The sequence below is a fragment of the Spermophilus citellus genome (assembly GCF_964194105.1).
Source record: "Spermophilus citellus genome assembly, chromosome: 9".
NCBI lineage: Eukaryota > Metazoa > Chordata > Mammalia > Rodentia > Sciuridae > Spermophilus > Spermophilus citellus.
Window position 1 is genome coordinate 18,369,562 of NC_138191.1, and position 21,337 is coordinate 18,390,898.

Here is a 21,337-nt window from a genome sequence, read left to right on the forward strand (position 1 = left end):
GGTTCGATTCTCAGCACCACATAAAAATAAAGATATTGTGTCCACTAAAAAACTAAAAAAAAAAAAAGATACAATTAAATAAGAACTCTTGAAAATACAGTTTATTTATACAGAGATGCCCATCTTAACACAGATACATTTTCAATTTTCATTTAAAAAAACACCCAGTGGGCTGGGGATGTGGCTCAAGCGGTAGCGCGCTTGCCTGGCATGCGTGCGGCCCGGGTTCGATCCTCAGCACCACATACCAACAAAGATGTTGTGTCCGCCGAGAACTAAAAAATAAATATTAAAAAATAAATAAATAAAAATAAAAATAAAAAAAACACCCAGTGTTGTTGTGGGTAAAAATGCATCAGTAGAAAATGCAAATAAGTGTGATTGCTGGTGGACAATGTGTCATGTGAATCAGAAGCATTGGAAATATTTGTATTCTGACCCAAGTCCACAAGAATAATTTTTTCATAAGAAAAAAATGAAGGATCAGGACTAAGATTTGACTATAAGCTTATATACTACAATATTAAACTGAAATTGGAAATAATGTAAATGTCTAAGAAAAAAATGAATAGGTAAATCATGGTATGAACAAGCCATGGAAATATGAAAAAATCAGGACCCAATTGTAGGAGAGAAAAATAAAAACGTTTTCTTCTACCCATCTTAGGTACTCCAGCCTTGTGATTACACTGGAAAAAGACTGATTAACAAGAGAAAAACACCGAAGTACATGAACATGTGCATAGGGGAGCACCTGGTGAGGAGGGGTGGTTAGAACCTGGCTTATATACCACATTAGGCTAAGTAAGTAAAAAGGGGCTGAGGGATCCTGGGGGTTGGGGGAAAGCAAGTCATGGGATGACCAGGAAAGATATGTTAAACAAGGGCTGCTTAATGAAAGATCTGTTTCTAGACTGAACTCAGTCCCAGAAAGGGAGTAGCCTTTCACAAATGAATGCTTCCTTTATCAATGTAACTTTCCCACCCAAAAGGAATCTTGGTGCCCTATGTTTAGAGCTTTTCCTGCCTCTGCTCATTCTCAGTGGCTTTTAGTTCAGAATAATCCATGTTCCAAAGAGGTGTGTTTCAGAGCCTCATGTCCTGGTACCCTTCTCAATAAATGATGCAATCTCATTTTATGTATCAAAATAGTGTGTGTTGAGTGTATGTCTTTTGGAATGAGGTCCCTGTGTGGTGGGATAAGGACTGTCTTTCTGCTGTCTTTGGTTGGTGTTGCTATTCTATTATTTCTCCATGGAATCCACTGGGTTTTGGTTGATTTTTAACTCTAAGTGGGCTTTGTAACAGCTCCAAGGGTGGAGGGTGGGTGCAGTCCCGCCTGTGGGTGCGAGTGTTTCAGGAAAACATCTGGTCGATGACTCGGTCCAGCTTCTCAGTAGTCTAAGGGCTACCTCCTGCTCTATCTCCACCCATCATTTTTTAAATTCAAACTAATCCTCCTGGGAGGTGGACTAACAGGAAGAGACCAAGAAATGGAGGAGGAAGACAAAAACATTCTCAGAGGTCTTGCTTTCGGATGAGATCCCTGACTAGCAATATGCTGAGAGTCCAGCTTCACTTCTTCCTATGCCAAGGGAACTCTCTAGCAAGATTTAGGTCTAGAGGACACAGTAGTCAAACTCCATTTTCTAATTCACATCCAACTGAATTTCTTGAATTGTGAGATTTCAGAGGAGAACAAAATTCAAAAGGGGATCTCTCTACAATTCAGTTGAAGAAGGTTCTAGGGATGCATCTGCCCACCTCTGCCAACCCAGTGCCCAATCCTCAGCTCCTTGAACCTGTGCTACAAACCCTGGGACCCTCTGGCTTCATCCTGAGACCTCCCGGCCGTCATTTCTGCCTCTTACACCTGGCTTGCCCCTACACAGGGATCACTAAGTCCTACCCACCAAGCTATAGAATGTCCCTCCCCTCTCCAGTCCAGCCACTTGTGCCCTCACAATGCCTTCCCACAAATTCAAAAAAGCAGCCCCATGTGTAGCACTTTTTACTCAAAACTGGCTTCAGTGATTATCAGAAAGCCTGCACCATGTGTCTCTTTGCAGCCAGGTCCTGTGGATGTCGGGCTTGGTTCTATCTAGGATAAGATCAAGAGCTGCATCCGCAGCAGATTCCAGAGGTGTTGTCACTGCCTAGGGATGTGCTGGGTGTCTTCGCAAAAGCAGCCTCCTGTCATCGTCCGCCAATGAATTCCGCGGCAGGAGACAAGCTCTTTTCCAGTTGAAAACCCTCTCCTCTACGAGAGCTCTTCCTCTGCCAAGTGTGAAGTCCTCCCAGGCAAAGGACGAGTTTGCTTTCCCCTCTTGTGTTTCCCACCCACACAGCAGGGGACAGAATTCTGGGTGAACAGTTCCTGGGTGAACCTGAGCTCCTGAGAGTTCCCACCCTGGAAGTTCCCCCAAGGGCTATATGCCTCCCAGAGAGGGAGAACATGTTGGTCACCTGCTGTATGATCATGTGATTTCAGAGAAAACAGCTCTGAGCCAGCGGCCCCAGCCCATCACATAGGAGCTGTGCACATCTGGGCACATCCATTCCTATCTATGAACCTCAGTTTCAAGGTTTGTCAAGGAAGATAAATGCTTCATTCTCAAGGATATTGTGAGTCAAAGAGAGGCATAGTGCCTGGCTCCTAGGACATCCTCGAACAATGTTGGCCTGCTTCCCTGTCAGCCTCTGTTCCAGATGGAGAGGCCTACAGCAGCTGCCCTTATCCAGGGCCAATGTCCCAAGACCCCTACCAGGTGCCTGGAACCACAAAGAATCCTGAACACTATATATACTTTGCTTTTTCCTATATATACTTAGTTTAATCTATAAGTTTAAGCACAGTAAGAGATTAACAATCATAAAATAGAACAAGTATGACAATACATTACAATAAAAATTATGTCACACTTACAAATTGTTTGTTTCTGGAATTTTCCATTTAACATTTTCCGACTGCAGTTGGACCTCTGGTAACGGATAGTTCAAGGATAAAGGGGAACTACTAAGAGGACTAGGGAAGGGATGAGATGGAGGAGATTCGCCTTCACAGCCAGGAAAGCTCAAGGTACTTGGGGCTCCTGAAGGCCATCTAACAAAGAAGTCAGAGACTTTAGACCAAGAAGTCAGGAACTTTGGGCTGAGGGTGTAGCTCAATGGTAGAGCACTTGCCTACATGTGTGGGCCCCAGGTTTGATTCCCCGGCTCTGTGGGGGGAAAGAAATCCAACTAGACATCTTTAAAGTACCCTTAAACAAACATTGCTTTTCTCTGCTTTTTATTTTATTCTTTGAAATCCTCTTCCTGGTTGTTTCTCAGGATTTCTCAGCTATAAAACCAGTTTTGAATATACATGGAGATCTAGGGGACATGGGGAGACAGAGCACTTGTCAGCTGCTAGTTTGGGAACAGGAGGCTAAGGAAGGGGTGACTGCAGCCTGCGTAGAGGAAAGCAGACTGAGGCCTAGACTGAAGGAAAGGGGGCAGGGGACATCAGTAGGCCAAGGCCAGGGGAGGGGCCTATGGTGGCTTCACAGCAAGAGCCCCCCAAATTGCTGGCTGTGTGGACAATGGAACAGAGGAAGTGATGGAAGGACGATGTGAGGGTATCCAAACTAGAAACCCTGCGATTAAAATGTGAATTCTAACTTTTCCTATGTGTTCTGGGTGATCTTAAAAGTAACCTTCCTAGGCCTCGGTTTCCTCAGGGCTAAAATGGTGAGGTGGGAGATGGGGGATAATTCTGCTTGCCTAATTTAGCCCCCCAATTTGTGGCTGACTGGGTGTAGTGACACACACCTGTAATCTCAGAGACTTGGAAGGCCGAGGCAGGAGGATTGCAAGTTTGAGGTCAGGCTGGGCAACTTGGCAAGAACCTGTCTCAAAAAAATAAAAAGGGCTGGTGATGTAACTCAGTGGGAAAATACCCCTCGGTTCCAGCATCACAAATAATATAATAATGATGATGATGATGATGATGATGATGATGATGATAATAATAATAATAATAATAATAATAATAATAATAATAATAAATTATGGTGAAAGTTAGAGTATAATAAGGTCAGTGAGAAACCTAAAACCCATGCTGTGTACTAAAAATTGCAGGTTAGTATGGTCTGTAAAAAAAAAATCTGGGGACACTCACAGGGAGGTGTCTGGGGTTTGGTTCAGCCATGGCCAGATCCCACACCAGGGCAGAAGACAATTCCTTCATGGTCAGGGGACCTGAGCAGAAAAGAGTGCACTTATCTCTGGAAACCCAGTTCACTTATCCCTTTCTCTCTGCTTCTAAGGCTGCCTTATTTCAATGAACCTTGGGGCAAAGTCCCTGCCTGCTGCTGCCATCCACTGGCCACAACCTGAATTGCACCCTTGCTAATTTCATCAATCACAGATTTGTTTGCATAGTGTTTTCAGGTTTACACTTTTGCCCCCTCAAAAATTTTTTTTTCTCAGTACTGGGGAGTGAACCCATCCTATAATATGCTAGGAAAATTCTCTAGTACTGAGCTACATGTTTGGTCCTTTTTAAATTTTAAGACAGAATCTGGATAAATCACCCAAGCTGCCTTTAAATTTGGGTTCCTTCTACCTGCAGCTTCCCAAGTTGCTGGGATCACACCCTGAAAAAAGTAATATTCTTCCATGCACACAATATCCTTCTGCCATAAACATTTTTTGCAGATAAAGAAACCAAGGCTGGGAGAAATTAAACAAATTGTTCACAGAGACAGTTAGATGAGGCCACAATTGTTATCATTAGTAGTAGTTGTAGTAGTAGTCAAGTAGTAGTAGTAGCAGTAGGAGAAGTACTGGGAATTGAACCCAGGAAAGCTTAACCACTGAGTCATATCCCCAGCCTTTTTTATATTTTACTTGGAGACAGGGTCTTGCTGAGTTTCTTAGAGCCTCACTAAGTTGCTGAGGCTGGTTTTGAACTCACAATCCTCCTGCCTCAGCCTCCCAAGCCACTGAGATCACAGGTGTGTACCACCACACCCAGATGAGCTCAAGACCTTTGATTCCAAGTTCTATATCCTTTACAGTATCACTAGCATGTGTTGGTTTTCTCGGCTGCTATTATAGTACTTCTCAGACTCAGACCCAATCCTACCGCCTGGCCTTGGAGTTAGTTCTCCTGACCTCCTCTCCTACCACCCGCCTCCACCTAACCCACAGCCTCCCATCCCCCTTTAGATGGACAGCTGTCTATGGGCTGAGGATGCCAAGATCAGGAAATAGGCACATGTGACCTCTCCAAGGGGGTCTCAGGTGGATGAGGGAGTTGGGGCAGGCACCCAGGGACCTCGGCACCTGTGAGAAGTGACATAGATGGATGCAGGTGGAATGAACGGAAGATGAAAGGCACTGCAGCAAAGAAGAGGGGGTGCCCCAGCTGGTCCTTCAAGACAAACACAGTGTCAGTCCATAAAGAGGTGGATGAAGGACATCTCAGGTGGAGGAATTCGCCAGAGGAAAGTTTCCAGGTGCTGGAATATACACACACACACACACACACCCGCTATACCCTCCAGGCTGGCAGAGGAGGGAGGCCAGCAGCGAGGTGGAGAGGAGGCCGGGTGGGTGGAGGGAGATCACAGCGGGATGATGCTCATGCTCCTTCCTGAAGGCAGTGAGAAGCCATCATTCTTCATGTCTTCTGTCTATTGACCTAACAATTTTTTTTTTTTTTTATGATAGGCTAGGCACATATTCTGTTTGTTTGTTTCTCAGGATGTAGCAAAAGCAAACCTTTGTTTCATAATATGTAGTTATTTTTTTGCAATAAATACTGACTTCCTGCTTTCCTGGGGTCAGTTGCTCTTCTGAGCCCTGGGGAATTATCCCATATTGAACATCTAATCGGGGGGAGACAGATGATAAATAACAGGAATAAGCCAAATATAAGTACTTAGAAGTACTCAGAAGAAAAATAATCAGAAGAAAAATAAAGTAGGAAGTCTTCCTACTTTATTTTTCTTCTGAGTACTTCTAAGTACTTATATTTGGCTTATTCCTGTTATTTATAATATAATAATAAGAAGTTGCGAGTTGTAGTGGGGGATTTGTGTTTTTAGAGAGGATGGCCCCAGAGGGCCCACTGAGGAAGTGGTTCTGAATATAGATCTGAATAAACTAAGGGAGACATATGGGAGGGAGGGGTGTCCAGGCAGGAGGAACAGAATGGGCAAAGGCCCTGAGGTGGGAACATACCTAGTATATTTATGGACCAGAGAGGAGGCCAGTTCTGCTGAAGAGCAGGTGAGGGGAGGTTGGAAGAAGAAGAGGTCGGAGGTACAGTGGGGGACAGGCAAGTGGAGAGGAAGTCCCAGGAGGCTTTGTTCAGAGTGGGAGCAACTGAGTGCTGACTGCCACAGAGTCTAGAAAGCACTCACTGGTGAGCCACTGGCCCAACAGGAGGATGGAAAAGAAGCTTGTCTCCTGTCTGACCCAATAGATTTGACTGAGGCCTGGGGAGGTGCACAGGGGGCTGGGCGTGTCTCACTCTGGGAATGCACACAGGCCTTTTTTAACGTTCAACCCTCACCTTGACGTATGCCCTGGTTACTATTTTGCACAACAATCTACCACACAGTGGCATGAAACCAACCACCATGCTGCTGTGTTTGTGGAGTTCACAGCGTGACCCCTGCTCTGTCATGTCCTTAGAGAGATCCAGGTGCCTGGGGTGCTGCAAATGGCTGGGTGCTAGGTGAACTGGGGCTGGTGGCTCCACTCACAGGCCTAGTGGCTGAACCTGCAGGTGGGGGAAGGTGACCACAGTATGGCACATGGCTCCCCACCTCCCCACCCCCTGGGGGACTGGGGCTCCATGCAGTGCAGGCTTCATTCTGAGAAGCATCCAGAAAAGAAGCTTCCAAAGAGCAAGCGATCTTGGAGAAGCAGGTGGAGCTGTCTGCTCTTTTTACGACCTCACCTCAGGAAACCTAGAGTATCCTTTCCACTGAATCCACTGGTCAGAGGAGGTACAGAGCTTAGGTTTCAAGGACCTAGACCTACTTCTTGATGGGAACTGTGTCAAGCAGTTGGTAGTCTCTTTCAAGACCATCATGAGTGTCATGGGTGCTGCCTCTACCTACCCCACCTCCACCCCTCTGCAATTCCTCCGTCCATAGGTCAGAGCTCTGGGTGGCTTGGAAAGGTCTGTCTGTTCACTGCAGCCTCTAAGATGTGGTGGTACGTCAGAGCAGTACATACAGGAAGGACTTTTGGTCCCAGATCATGTGCTTACATGCCTATTGACGTCAGGTCTGGAGCAGAGGTGTGGTAACCAACTCTGGCTATTCAGATGATGATGCTCCTAGGACTTTGGTACCTGAAGAGCTGGATAAGACCTGTGACCTTCATCTAGTGTCTAGTTTGAGCATTCCATCTGAAATACTTCAAGATCACCTTAGCGGACATTGGATGCACTCTCCTTGCAAAAGGGCTCAGAGCCGGACTTCACCCTCCTCAGGTGTTCGGTGTTGCTGACCTCACTGGTGAGCCATTAGTCCAGCTGGGTGACAGACCGGAAGCAGTGGCTTCCAGGCTAAGATGGAACCAGGATGTGGCAGAGCCAGTCCTTGAGCTATCCAAGAGCTGAGGAGACAGAGCCTCACAAAATCCTGCATTGTGTTTGCACACTTTTCTCAAGTAAGATCACACCTAGCGGCCCAAAGAAGCACAGTGATGATTCCACACCGGTGGAGGACCGCAGGGCCATGTGGTCGCTCATTCACTTGTCTGTGCAGTTCTGGGGCCGTGGCCAAATTAGAAGTTAGCTGAGATCACTTGCAACACCTTTTTCTGCAAACCAGTTTACACCGTGAACCAACAGAAAAGCTGATGCGTAGAAAGAGTTCCTGTAAAGGAAAAAGAAAGTTCCCATAGACACCTTCCTCTGCTTTTCAAAAGAAGGTGTCTGCCCACGTGTCAACAAGCCCTTCACCAAAAGCAGGCCCAGGATGCATCTCGAAGGGCTCCAGCTGGGTCTCGATAGCTGTTGTGGCTTGAGTAGCTTTTTACCCCCAGATGGTGGTCACTGGTTCTCACCACCCTCCTGAAGTCTGTTGGACACATTTGCAGTGATCCCGAGAATGCTGAGGGCTCTGGCCTGGGTTCTCTGGTGTGGCTCCTGGTGACAGTGCAGTCGAAGCTGACCTCTCCCAGTGGTTGCATCTTTGAGTCTTGAGTGACTGTCCACAAGCCATTTTCTCCAGTAGGTGAGATGCCTCTTCCCCACATCCATAAAATCCCTCCTTTTCACCCATTCTGGGATGAATGGATTTAGCATCTTTTATTCATATTTATTTATTTACTTTGAGATTGTATTGTTGACATCAGTTTTCTGTGTTTCTAGGCTATGCAATAATATAAGTAGTTATATCACTTTTATCCCTCACAAATTCCTCTGAGAACTGAGGGCTGGGGGACTGGATTGAATCTCTTCATGTACCAGGAATGGAGCCTGCAGAGTTTTACTCAGATGCTGGTCTGACTCATGGGCTCATAACACTCTTTTTTTTTATTGTGAAAAAAAAGTAAACCCCACAAAGTCTTTTGGTAATTCTAAAACAATAACAACAAAACACAGGGGAAATAGTCTCCTACGTAAATGTTGAAAGATCATATCTTTTGCAAAAAAAAAAAAAAGTAATAAGACTGTGTGGCATTACAGGACTCATAGAATAGTTGAGTTGCTGAATACAAGAAAATGCTCCCAGGTACTGACGTGGATGGTGTTTTTCTCCTGTGAGGGATCAGGTGGATTAGAAATAGTTGGTAAAGGGAATGAAGTCTGTGGGGTTGAAGAAACGTTCACTGGCTGTGCCTCGCTCGAGTATGATAATTTCGTAATTACAGGAAAATGGAAATCTTATTTGTTCTTCTATCCCAAAGATGCATTCTATGGAGCAGTCAGAAAGACCAGAATCGTAGCTACTAAAACTTGTCATTCGTAATATCAGCAAACCATCCGTTAAAAGATTTTTCTGTTTTTCCAAAACAAAAAAGCCCAAAACCAATGTGCCTTAGGTCAAGTGTGAGCAGAGTTACTGTAGACCTGACAGTTAGAATTAGAAAGAGAACCCCAACAACTTTAAACCTGTGGCCTCATGCAAGAGTCTACTACCTATAAGTCTCTGGACTTCACCCAAAAGAACGAGACCGTGGGAAGTTACTGGCCACTTGTATCTCTGGCCACATGCATCTGTTAGCATGTAACTAACCCCCTGCTCCTCTATGGGAGATGGAGCAGTGTCATGTGCCAAACTTGTGCCAAGTGTGTGTTAATCGACCCTGAACCCAGTTGGCAGCTTTGCGGTTTTCTGTGGCCCTTTTGCAGCTTGCAGAACATTTTCCGATTAGAAGCCCCTGCTGTTTTATCTATTACACGTGAAACCAAATAAGTCTGCTCGGGTCCACTGGGGGTTGCCGAGTAACATCAGAGTGTGCAGCGAGGGGGAAAGAATTAAAAAGGGAGCTAATGGCATCCGTGGGGAACAGATGGGGAAGGAAAAGACCTCTCCGGAGGAGGGGGGCAGCCATAGATTTTTTTTTTTTTTTTTGCAAGGCAGGAGCGCATATGTGCGTGTGTGTCATCTGTGGCCCCCAAATGTAAAAGGCAGCTGCGAGGACAGCTATGCCACAGCCTGATTTATAGAGGGGAAATTTTTATCTCATAAAGCAGATTCGATTTCCTGAGGGCCATATGCTTGCGTTTCTTCTTCCCAAAGAACCCGCAATCTCATGTGGGAAAAAATTCAGAATTTTATTGGCTTTCAGAGAAGAGGGAATTGGAAATGTTAGATAAATAGAGACCACATGGAACCGAATTTCATAGCTTTTCCCCCAAGGCTGTGGGTGAAGCTGCAGATCTGTGGACAAAAATGCAAACTGAGATGTGTTAAGAGCTGTGGGCTGGGGACAAGGATGTGGGGCTCCGGTCCCTGCTCTGTTGTTTAGCTCTGCCAAACCACATTCAAACTCCCTGTTGTATGTGGGGAGGGCGATATTTGTCCCGTTTATCTTGAAAACCAATGTGAGGACCCAAGGGGGGGTGGGGGCACCGTATGTGGCAGTGTCTTCTGATGCAACGGGGCAGACACATGGCAGATACTGATTTTCTATCAAAATAGGACATGCAACTCAATCAAAGCTAAGGTATTCATTTGTCTAGTGTTTAAGCAAATATTAGTCGAATGCCACACTAGAACACTTTATCTACATGTGGCAGAAACTCGATGAAAAATACATCGCTCAAATTAAGATAGCAATTAGCTCATTCATTCATTCATTCGTTCAATCGATAAGTTTGACAATGCTCTATTGAGTGCTTGCCATGTGCCTGTGGCTGTTCTAGGAGCTTAGATTCTTAGCAGCAAATAAAACAGCTCAAGTTTCTCATAGGATAACTGTTCTAAGAGGGATACATAAATAATAACAGCCACATAATTTTGCAGCCTGTCAGGCTCTGGTGAAGCGCTATAAAGAAACATAAAACTAAGAAAGGGTACACAAAGTGACAAGGAATGGAGTGGGCTGGGATGGCCCAGCTGAAAAGGTAACGGTTGAGCAGGAAAGAGGGAGCAAACCATGCAGCTCTCTGGCAGAAGTGTTGCAGAGAGACAGAACAGTAATTGCAAAGGTCCTGAGGTGGGAGTTAAGAGGCCAGTGAGAGGAGGGTGGGCTGAGCTAAGGTGGAGGGGAAAGAGATGAAGTCAGAGGAGCAGACAGATCATTCAGGCTCAGAGGGTCAGGATAAGGATCTTGGAGTTGATGCAAAGTCTTTAGAGGGTTCTGAGCCGAGCAGTGGGATGGTCTGCCTCAAGGTTTTAAAAGGACTCCCCAGAGTTCAGTGGAACAGGAGTAGAAGCAGGAAGCTGGTAGGAAGTTTGCTACAGAGGCCTGAGCAAGAGGACGAGATATCCACAGCAGGCATCAGGAAGGGGTGGGTTCTAGATGTGCCTCAAAGGCCACGGTGGTGGCCCTTGCTGATGGATTGGAGGTAGGACGTGAGTACATGAAAAAGGTCTAGGGGAGGTTCAGATGCTGCTGATCCGTGTGCACAATCAAGACTCCTGATCTTTCTTGGCTTGGTTCTATGTTGACTTCATTTTCAGGTAGGTTCCCCCCTCATGGTGGTAAAAATGGCCACCAGCATCTCATGACTCACTCTGGAAATTTCTCTCCAAAGACCAAGGAAGCTTTGTGTTCCATAAGGCTTTGATAAATATCCTCTCTAGTCTCATTGGCTCAAATTGTGTCACGAGCTCACCCCCAAGGCAAGGAGAGCAGCCAGGGGATGGGTTACACTTACCGGCCTAGGCTTAGGACCAACCTCCACTCCTGGACTTATGGGCAGAGTTGGCCTCCCTTAAGTACTTGGGGAAATGTGAATAAGAGAAAGAAAACCAAGGCTGATTATTGAGAGGAGGGGGCCAGATGTGTGCTGGCCACCATCATGCCCACTGCAGCCAGAGAAAATTTTAATCAGGAACTAGTGTGAGTGAAGAGGTCTGTTTTGTGTGGAGGCTGAGGGTGAAGGAAGGCTGGAGTTGTTTCTAGAATAACTTAGACGGTGATGCTGATTGCAATCCAAAGCATGTTCAGGTTGCAAAGGAGTGAGACAATGAGTTAAATTCCGGACATGTAAAAGACACAAGGACGACTGGCCAAAGTCTAGGCTGAACCAAATAGATGTTAAATGTTAAATAAGAAGGACAAGCGGCATTCTCAGAGGAAGCTGCAATTGTGGTGCCTAACAGATCACAGAAAGCGAATTGGACCATGGTCAGGTGGATGTTTGGATTTGGCTCCCAACAAACCAAAGGTGATGTTTCATTCACTGCCTTTTGACAATGAGCACTTAATTATCATGGCCACAGAGTGTGCTATTTATCCAGCATTTTTTTTTTTTTTTTTGGTTAACCTCACCATCATCCGTGCACCAGAGCTGCTAATAGGAAGCCCATCTGACTGCACAGCTTCCCTTTTCCTTCTTGCCCCAGGCACAGCCTTCTGTTCAAGCAGTAAAACGGCCAGGAGAAGAGTCACCTGCCGCTGAGGGGCTCAGAGCACTTTGTTTGGCTGCAGAGAGTAAAGACTGGAGATCCTGAGTGTTTTTCAGGGAAGGAGTGTGTGTGTGTGGAGACGGAGGGATGCACACATAATTAAAGTCCAGGCCAGGACTTCTTCTGAAAGAAAAGCAAAATACAATCAATGCAACTTCCCCCAAAGACTGGTTGAGAGATCCATAGAGTAAGAAATTCACTCTTGTCTGCAGAAAGGAAAGAAAAAAAAGGGGGAGAGAATTAAACAAGAATACGCTGCATCAGTTAAAGTTTCCTGGGAAAAGATAAGGGTGGTGAAAAATCAGAATTAGATCACACCAGCCAAAGCAATTAAGGAGAATAAGATGTGCTTTTACAAATATCATGGGGAAAGGAGATTATGGAGAGGAAATAAGACTTAATAAATGCAGAGGACCATGAAATTAATGATGACCACAGACAGCTCAAATACCCAATTCATTCTTTGTTAGCCTTTAACTAGGAAAACAAAGAAAAGAAATTGAGCAATTAAAAAGTAAGGACGACTTGAGAAAAAAGTTAAGCAGACCCCAGCAGGGAGGATGTGTCTACCCGCCGTGGTTGTCACACTTTGCAGACACTTTCCTGGAACACAGACGCACCATGGGATCTTGTAACAGCTCCAACCCCAAACTGGCCCTGGGCTGGTGTGCATGTTGTACTGTTTCCTGAGTTTAAGGAAGTGACAGTGCTGGAGAAAGAGAATTGAGTGGAGAGAAGGATGAGAAGGAGAGAGACCCAAGCCAGGTCCTCCCTAGTGTTGGCAAGGTTGGAACCATCACGATGGGCCCAAGTTCAAGAGCAAGAGAGGTACAGCTGGGCTTCAACACTGCCCCTCAATTTCCCTTCTTCCTCCTTCTCCCTTTCCTCCTAACTACCCAGTGCTTACTATCCTGTGCTCGGTGCATCTCTATCGGGGTTTTCCCTAAGAAAATCATACCTAAAAGATTGTCATGTCTTTGAGAAATGAAAAAAAATACGGAGTAATGGGAGCAAGCTGAGTGCACCAGAGCCGCTTATCCTTTTCTGCTGGAGAGAAAGGACCAAATGATTCCTTTAACTTGCAACCCAAAGTCCTGCTGCAGCCAGGTTCTATGACAGGCACTGGGGATATCCCACAACCCACCATCAATCAACAAAGGATCTTGAGTAGGGACGACTGGAGATGCAGAAAAACAGAGACAAAGAAAACACAGAGACATATTCAAGTAAGGCTGGGATCAGGTGGGACACTGCACTCTAATGGAGGAACAGTGACTCAGAACTAGCTCCACAAGTTTATTCTATAAGGTCTCATAATCAGGAAGTTCAACTCTAGGAGCATTGTAAATTGTTCAAGGCTCTGTAAGTTGCCAGAGGCTTCTTTGTGCACTAAAAATTTACAGAGCTAGAAACATTTTTTTGCAGCTATCCTACTGTTGCAGTGCTAGGAGCATTCTGCTGCCCCCAGGAAACCCATCCTCCTGGGATGTCTGATAACTGTTAGCATCAGAGCCGTCCGAGGCAAGAGTCAAGGCTGTTAATATCCTCACCTTTGACAAGGAAGGTTTCCCGGGCTTGGCTCACCTGCTTTCCATGAGGATACAAAGATGTCAGGCATAGATACTGCTTTCCAGGAGCTCATGCCCAGGAAGGAGACATCCACACACAACTTTGCCAGATGGTGTGTGGATGGACAGCATACCTTGATGGCTCAGGGGAGGGAGTGACTCCACCCTGTAGGCCAGTAACGGCTTCTAAAGATCTCTCGTGCCTGTTTGTGATGAATGACTAGAATTTTCACAGGTGGCAAAGGAGCACTTTTCAGACAGCAGGAAGCCCGTAGGCAAAGGCCAAGAGGCAACAACAGCACGGGGCGTTCAGTACATGAGCCATTTCCTTTCCTTCCTAAGCCATAACTGCTAACCCTCCAGCTGCCTAATATTCTCTTGTAATTTAGATATTTCTTGCTGGAGAAAGAGCTTCAGGAGTAGACTCAACTCAAGCATCAGGGACACTCTTACCTCCCTTCATTGCATTACAAAAAGAAGAACAAGAGGACACTATTTAGCCACAGCGATAGGTAGCCACTTGCAGGTGGTAGGAGGGGACTTGGGGTAGCCAGGGAGAAAATTCAAGGATGGAGAACACCATACCAATGCCCACCACCTATGTCTTATGGAGCACTTGGAATAAGCCCCTCGAGCACCTGTTCCCATCCACCCTCCAGAGGGTGTGGTGCTGGGCAGAACCAGACTGCTGCTCACCCAGGTCCTACGGTGCACAGAAGTATCAGCTCATCACAGAAACAAAGGTACACCCGACTGCTGGGCACAGGATGCACACCTGTAATCCCAGTGACTCTATAGACTGGGGTAGGAGGATCTCAAGTTTGAGGCCAGCCTCAGCAATTTAGCAAGACACTGTCTCAAAATAAAAATAAAAAGGGCTGGGGAGGTAAATCAGTGCTGGAGCACTCTCATGTTCAACCTTCAGAGTTACAAAAGAAATTATAACTGAATAAAAGCAGTGCAGAGAGGTAGAGAAGTGTGGGGGTCATGCTGTGAACCCTGGGCAGAGCATCAGCAGAGGCCTCCCTTAGGAAGTACCACTGGCCTGGGATGGCCCTCATCAGGCCAAGAGGGGTAGAAGAGCACTCCCTAGGGCAGAGGGCCAAGCAGAGGTAAGGGCCCCAGGGAGCGGGGTGGGGGTGGAGGAAAAGTGGTGAAGGGAAAATACATACGACTGGAACCGAGACAGCAAAGAGTAGAGCGGGGTGGCAAAGGAAAAGAGCACAGAGAGAGTTCCCAAGGTCAATAGCAACCGGAAGCCACTGAGATTTCTAAGTAGTCCATGATAGGGCGGGCCCTGCGTTTTAAAAAGTAATCTCTCTGGTTTCAGGTGTCAGTCCAAGTGCCAGGTGAGTCTGAGGCTTCAGTTAGGGCAGAGGCAGCGAAGCTGGGTAAAAGGTAGGCAGGACACAGGGATGGTCTGTCTCTGGTGATGTGGGCTCAGGGCATGGAGAAGAAGGTATCCAAAAGGGACACTCAGATTTCCATCACATATCTAGATGGAGGTGCTACTGACTAGGATGGACAGTCCAGCAGAGGACCTCGTATGGGCCTCATCCAGCTGCAGCCCACCTTATTCCTACACATGGGCCAGCCCCAAGACCTCTGGGGGATACCAGTGCTGTCGCCATGTCCCACTGACTTAGGGACCCCCACTTTTGTTTTCAGTCCTGGGAATTGAATTCAGGGGAATTCTACTACTGAGCCATATCCCTAACCCTTATCTTTTTTTTTTTTTCATTTGGGATGGGGTCTTGCTAGCTAAGTTGTCCAGGCTGCCTTGAATGCGAGAACCTCCTGCCTCAGCCTCCCGAGTGACTGGGATGACAGGGGTGCACTGCCATGCCCAGCTCAGCCCCTCACTTTGATGACCAACCGGCCACGAGATACCCAGCTTCTCCAGTGGAGGGATCGAGGCACATCAGACCACATGACCTCGGAGTTTCCACTGTCGATTATTGTCCTACAGGGGCTTCTGTCAACTTTTAGGGGAGAGGCGGTGGGAAGAGAGAGAGGCTAATAATCAAGATAAAAGAACTAAAAGGAGCTCTCGACTTGGCAAAACATACTGAAGAGTTATACGATCAATCAATCATCGGGTGTCAGAATTGGAACTAAAAAAAAAAAAAAAAAAATTCTCTTCCAGAGCAACTTTGACAGCTGTTCAAACACGCTCTGCTTCAACGTTTCCCAATCCCTCCGAGCAAAGTGTCTCAAAAAGCAGCCTCGTTCCATTGTCAGAGGGCTCTCTGATAGCAGCAGAAAGGGTTTTCTTGTATTGAGTCAAAATTTATCTGTGAGCAACTTCCACCCATTTGTCTTGGATCCATTCTCTGGAGGCAGAGCAGGTCAATGTCCCTTTTAAAATGTGGTGCCCGGAAAGCTACACAAAACTCCAAATGCAGTCTGATTTAGTTAAAGCCCTGTGGGGAACTGAGGGGGGGGGGAATAATAAAGCCACTGAGTTAACTGGCTTTAAAAAATGACAGTCATAGAAAACTCCCATAAGGGGAACCTTAGAATCATAAAGGAAAGGGAGCTTTTGAAAACACCCAGCTGGTCTCTTCCCCCGCAGAGGAAAATCACACCTAAACCTGTCCAGCCCAGAGACGCTGACCTATTTTTTAAGATCTCTTAAAGAAAGGGTTCCGTGGAAGTTGATTGCAGAGAGATTTCTTAGGAATCAGTCATTGTGAAATATTTTCAAATCAGTGTTTTCTAGTAGCCCAATTTGTCTTTACATTTCCCCCTCTCTTTTGCCATTATCTCTCCCATCACATAAATTGTCTTCCTAATGAAGCCGTTTATTGTATCATATTCCGGAGTGTGTGTTCGTCTGCTCCTGTAGTGTTTTGGTTCCTACTGCATTAATTAACCACACTTCCTCTATTATTTTCCTTTTTTTTTTTTTTTTTTTTTTTGCAAGGGATCCTTATTTTGTTGCATAATGCTTTGTGCAATGTGCAATGGATGTGTTCTCGAATTATGTGCAAATCTCATCTTTGTAAATTGAGTCTCTTCAACTAGAAGTGCCTTCCAAATGCATTTCAAGTGTTCATTATTTAAAGTTGCCCTGTGAAAGGCAGCTTGGTAAAATGGGAAACATACAGCCTTTGGAGCCAGGGAGAATGACACCTAAATCCTGCAAGCTGTGTGACCTCAACTAGTGACTTGATCTGTAGGAACCTTTGTTTCTAACCTGTGAAATGGGAATAATAACTCCCCAGCATGCTGTTGTAAAATAAAATGTTTTTAAAGTGCATGCTCTCCTCAACCATCTATTTTGCAAGTTCAGATGTCCCAACATGTGTTCTTAAAGCAGGACACAAACATCCATTGATGTCACCCTCTGACTCTGGCAGCTTTCCATCAAACCTCTTCTTGGGTTCCCCTCTGTGCTAGTCAGCTTTTTGTCACTGTGACCAAAATATCTGACAAGAACAACTTAGAGGAGGAAAGGTCTATTTGGGCTCTCCGTTTCGGAGGTCTCAGTCCACGGTCAGCTGACTTTATTGCTCTGGGCCTCAGGTGAGGTAGAACCTCATGGCAGAAGAGTGTGGAAGAGGAAAACTTCCCAGGTTAGGGAAGCTGGGAATCAGAGAAAGAGGAAGGGGCCAGGGACAGACAGAGTCCCCGAGGCATGGCCCCCCAGCAACCTATTCCTCCAGCCCTGCCCCACCTGCCTACATTTACCACCCAGTAGACCATTCAAATGATGAATCCACAGTGCTCATGATCCAATTTTTACCTGAAAGCCCCACCTCTGAACCTTGCTGCATTGGGAACCATGCTTTCAGCACATGAGCTGTTGGTGAGGACATGCCAACCCATAAGACACTTCTCATCTGGTCCACCATGGAGGACAATATCTGCGGTGCTAATGTCAGTCTTACCAACTCCCTGCCCTTACCACCATGCCCGAGTTCTTGACTCATAAGTCACATTCCTTCTATTCTCATTATCATCTAAGTGCCTCGGTCTGATTGTCCTCATCAGCTCTTCCCACATTATTTGGCACTTTGGGCTTCCCCAAAAGTACTCCTCCTGAAGAGTTAGGATTTTGCATCCATTGGAATCGCCATCTCTCTGACTTTGAGGCAACACATCCACATACTAAGAGCAGTGCAAGAATGAAAGCCTAGTGACCCTCCCTGGGTAGCTCCTTCGATGGCCTGACACATGCAGCAAGATATCTCAGTTCTTTGGGATTCCATTTCCTCATCTGTAAAGTGAGGAAGGACAATGGTATCAGTGGTTTGCAGGCTGGCATTTCCCATCCTCAGGGATCCATGGCAATAGAACTGGAGCAAAAGAGGAAGCTGTTACTGAATTTTTTTTTAAGTTCAAAAGAAAGTGTATTTGCCAATTAAGGATACATGGACTAGAGCAAACGTGATCTTGTTGGAATGATGTCAACTCTATGCGGTATTGAGGGTAAAATCACGTTGCTCAGACTGAAAAGAACCAATAAAAAAAAAGTCACAATGCTCAGCATGTGCATCTGTCAGGATTCTCAGTTGCGAACAATAGGAATCAAGTCTGATTGACTTAAGCAGAAAATATGTGCTTGGAAAAGATATCATCTAGTTCCTGAACACATGAAAAGGCAGGAGGACCTGTCTGTGGAAGTGGGCAGTGACCAGGGAAAGCCGAGGGGTAGGGGTTCTGCCATAGTCACAGCACAAGAACAGCCTGGTTGGAGTGCCACTGGACCAAACCCACCTGGAGCCACCACTCCTGCTGCAGGATGCTCCTGCCCAGCGGGATGCATTCCAAACCACGGCTGCTTCTTTGTTTGACTCCAAGAGCAAAACCATCCAGTTGGCAAAGCTCAAGTTTTGTGTGCTGATGTCCAGCTGCTGGAGGACATGCACAGTATTAATCTTCAGAGACTTCAGATTATCAGGAAAATTCCCCAAAGACATGAAGAGACTCACCTACTGGACAGCCCCCCCCCCCAGGTGAAAAATGTCTACCATGGTTGTTACATGTTTTTCATGAGAAGAAAACTGGTAGAATTTAATTGGTGATGGAAAAACTTGTTTTTAAACATGGGATCCATGGAAGAAAAAAATAAATAAAGCATTGGCTCCATTAAAAAAAAAAAAAAAAAAAAAAGGCCAGAATAGATGATCAAATGATCTCTTTTGTCTTCCTGGCTTCAGCGCCCCCTGCAGGCAGGGTGGAGAAACAAGGACTGATTTTCTCAAAAGTCTTTCATGCAATTTATGCCTTAATAACCTGGAATTGTAGAATTAATCACTGCTCAGGAATAATTAGCTCACGACTGCTACATGAAGAGAAAACAACACGATTAACACCTTAACCATGCTATAGAGGTTGCTTTTACATAAAATAAATGAGGAGGGCAGTCTCAGGCTGGTCTGGAAGTTTCCTGGTGTTCACAGCCTAGAGCTCTTTTTTTTTTTTTTTCCTGCTTTGTCATCCTTTGTAGTAGTACAAGGCTCCCACCCTCAAGGACACCTTCTCAAAGCTGCCAGATCTCCAGCCGTCACGTTTTCATCCCAGATAGGAAGTCAGGAGAAAAGTGAAAGGACGAAAGGCAAAAGGGCACATATCAACTGTGTGGCCCTTATAAAGGATCCCACAAAGTCTGGAAACCCACATTCAGATTTCCCAATGTTGGCAAACATCTTACTGATCATCCCTACCTATAAGACAGCCTGGAAAATGGTCATTTTGCAAGGCACAAGGCTCTCTCATGCCGTTCTCCCAACTGCTCCATGATGCAGGTACAGTGGGGTCCATCTGTAATGCCAGATTCGTGGGACCCCAATAGACCTCCAGGAGCCGAATCCGATGCAATCACACAGGAGTCTTTATTGCAAGCTCGAGCCTGGACTCACAACCGTTTCCGACGCAGCAGTCCCAGGGAGTGAGTCCTGGTCCTTTGTTCAGTGAGATTTTATAGGTTTTGGGGGATACTCTATGTGTCACAACATCACACAGCAAATCATTCCACACCACGGGAAAGTCAAACAACTCTTAACATTGATTAGCACATTCACTTGTGGGAATAAGTTGGGGAGGGGTGATTGGTTAGTACAAGAGGGGAGTTCCTTTGAACTGATTGGTTTAAGCTTCGAGGGGTGTACATGCTGAACTACATGGTTTCCCAACACGTTATCAACCACCATAAACTACTGGGAGGGTCATCTGGCATCCCAGGTATTTCCCTATCTCATGCTGATTGGTGGTTGCTAGGGGGTTGCTATGGGTCCTCACCTAGCCTAACTGAGTCAGGGACACCTGGCGCCTCAGACCTCTCCTGTTATTTCCAGACAAACAACTCAGCAGGGTGGGTATGTGCTTAGGAGTGCTCTGTGGATTTTTCCAAGGACAAGGGTCATGCCCCCTTCCTTGAACAGGCTTTGCTCTGAGGTAGAGGCTGGTTTCTCAAAAATGGAGTCACATCGGGCTGGGGATGTGGCTCAAGTGGTAGCGCGCTCCCCTGGCATGCGTGCGGCCCGGGTTTGATCCTCAGCACCACATACAAACAAAGATGTTGTGCTAGCTGATAACTAAAAATAACTAAAAATAAATATTAAAATTCTCTCTCTCTCTCTCTCTCTACCTCTCTCTCTTAAAAAAAAAAAATGGGGTCACATCAGTTTCTCACATCCTGAAACTGAGAGGCCGAGGATTCCCAGCAATAAGTTAACTCGTGTGGTCACAGTTTGTAGGTAGAATCCAGGGTAGGGGCCCAGGACTGTCTAACTCCTGAGATGAGCCTCCAGCCTCCTGCAGCTGCACCATCCTACACAGAGTCACTGACCACAAGTAGCTATGAACATTTAGACCCAAATTAATTGAGGTGAAATTAATGAAAAATTCAGCTCCTCGGCCTTCCGTAGCCTCATGGCAGTTACCATAATGAACAGCAAAGATGGAGAAGGTCGCCAATGCTGCCAAACGTTCTGTCGGCCAACACTGTGACAAGGTGGGGAGACGGTCTTGTTGAGAGCCACAGACAGTTGGGATGGCGCCTGGCATTTTGCCAGAAGGAGTGGTTGAGAGGTGACGCCAGCGAGCCATTAAGATGATGATAATTAAGTTAAGTTGTGTATAATTGCTGTGACTGGATGATGCTGGATTGAAACAGGCTGTGCATTCAGTTGTATATAGACCCCTGCTGTCCGGCAATAGGGCAGCTCCTGTTGCCTCAGGTGCCCACTACTTTTGAGTTCTCACGGAAATTCCCATTGAGTTCCCGTTGAGTTCTTGCGGAGCCCTGTGGAGGGCTGAGAGAGTTCCCAGGGAGTGTGCGTGGAGTGCCGGTGAGAGTTTGGGCAATAAAGGAGTTCCTGTTTGAACCTACAAGTACCTTGTGGCGGCTTGGTTATTTGTGCTCAGCCAGACTGGTTATTTGTGCTCAGCACAGTCTCTTCATTCTCTGGCCTCATTTTCTGTTTTTCAGGCGCCATGTCTTGTTATACCACCAGCCCCAGCTTGCAAAGAGAGGGAAGGAATTCTGAAAAGGAAAGTACTGATGAAATTTGAAAGCAGCAGCTTGTGATAGTTCTGCTGCTGTGATACTGTTATGGTTTAAATGTGAGGTGTCCCCCAAAAGCTCATGTGTGAGACAATTCAAGAAGGCTAAGAGGAGACATGATTGGGTCAGGACAGCCTTAACCCAATCATTAATACCTCCATAGGGAT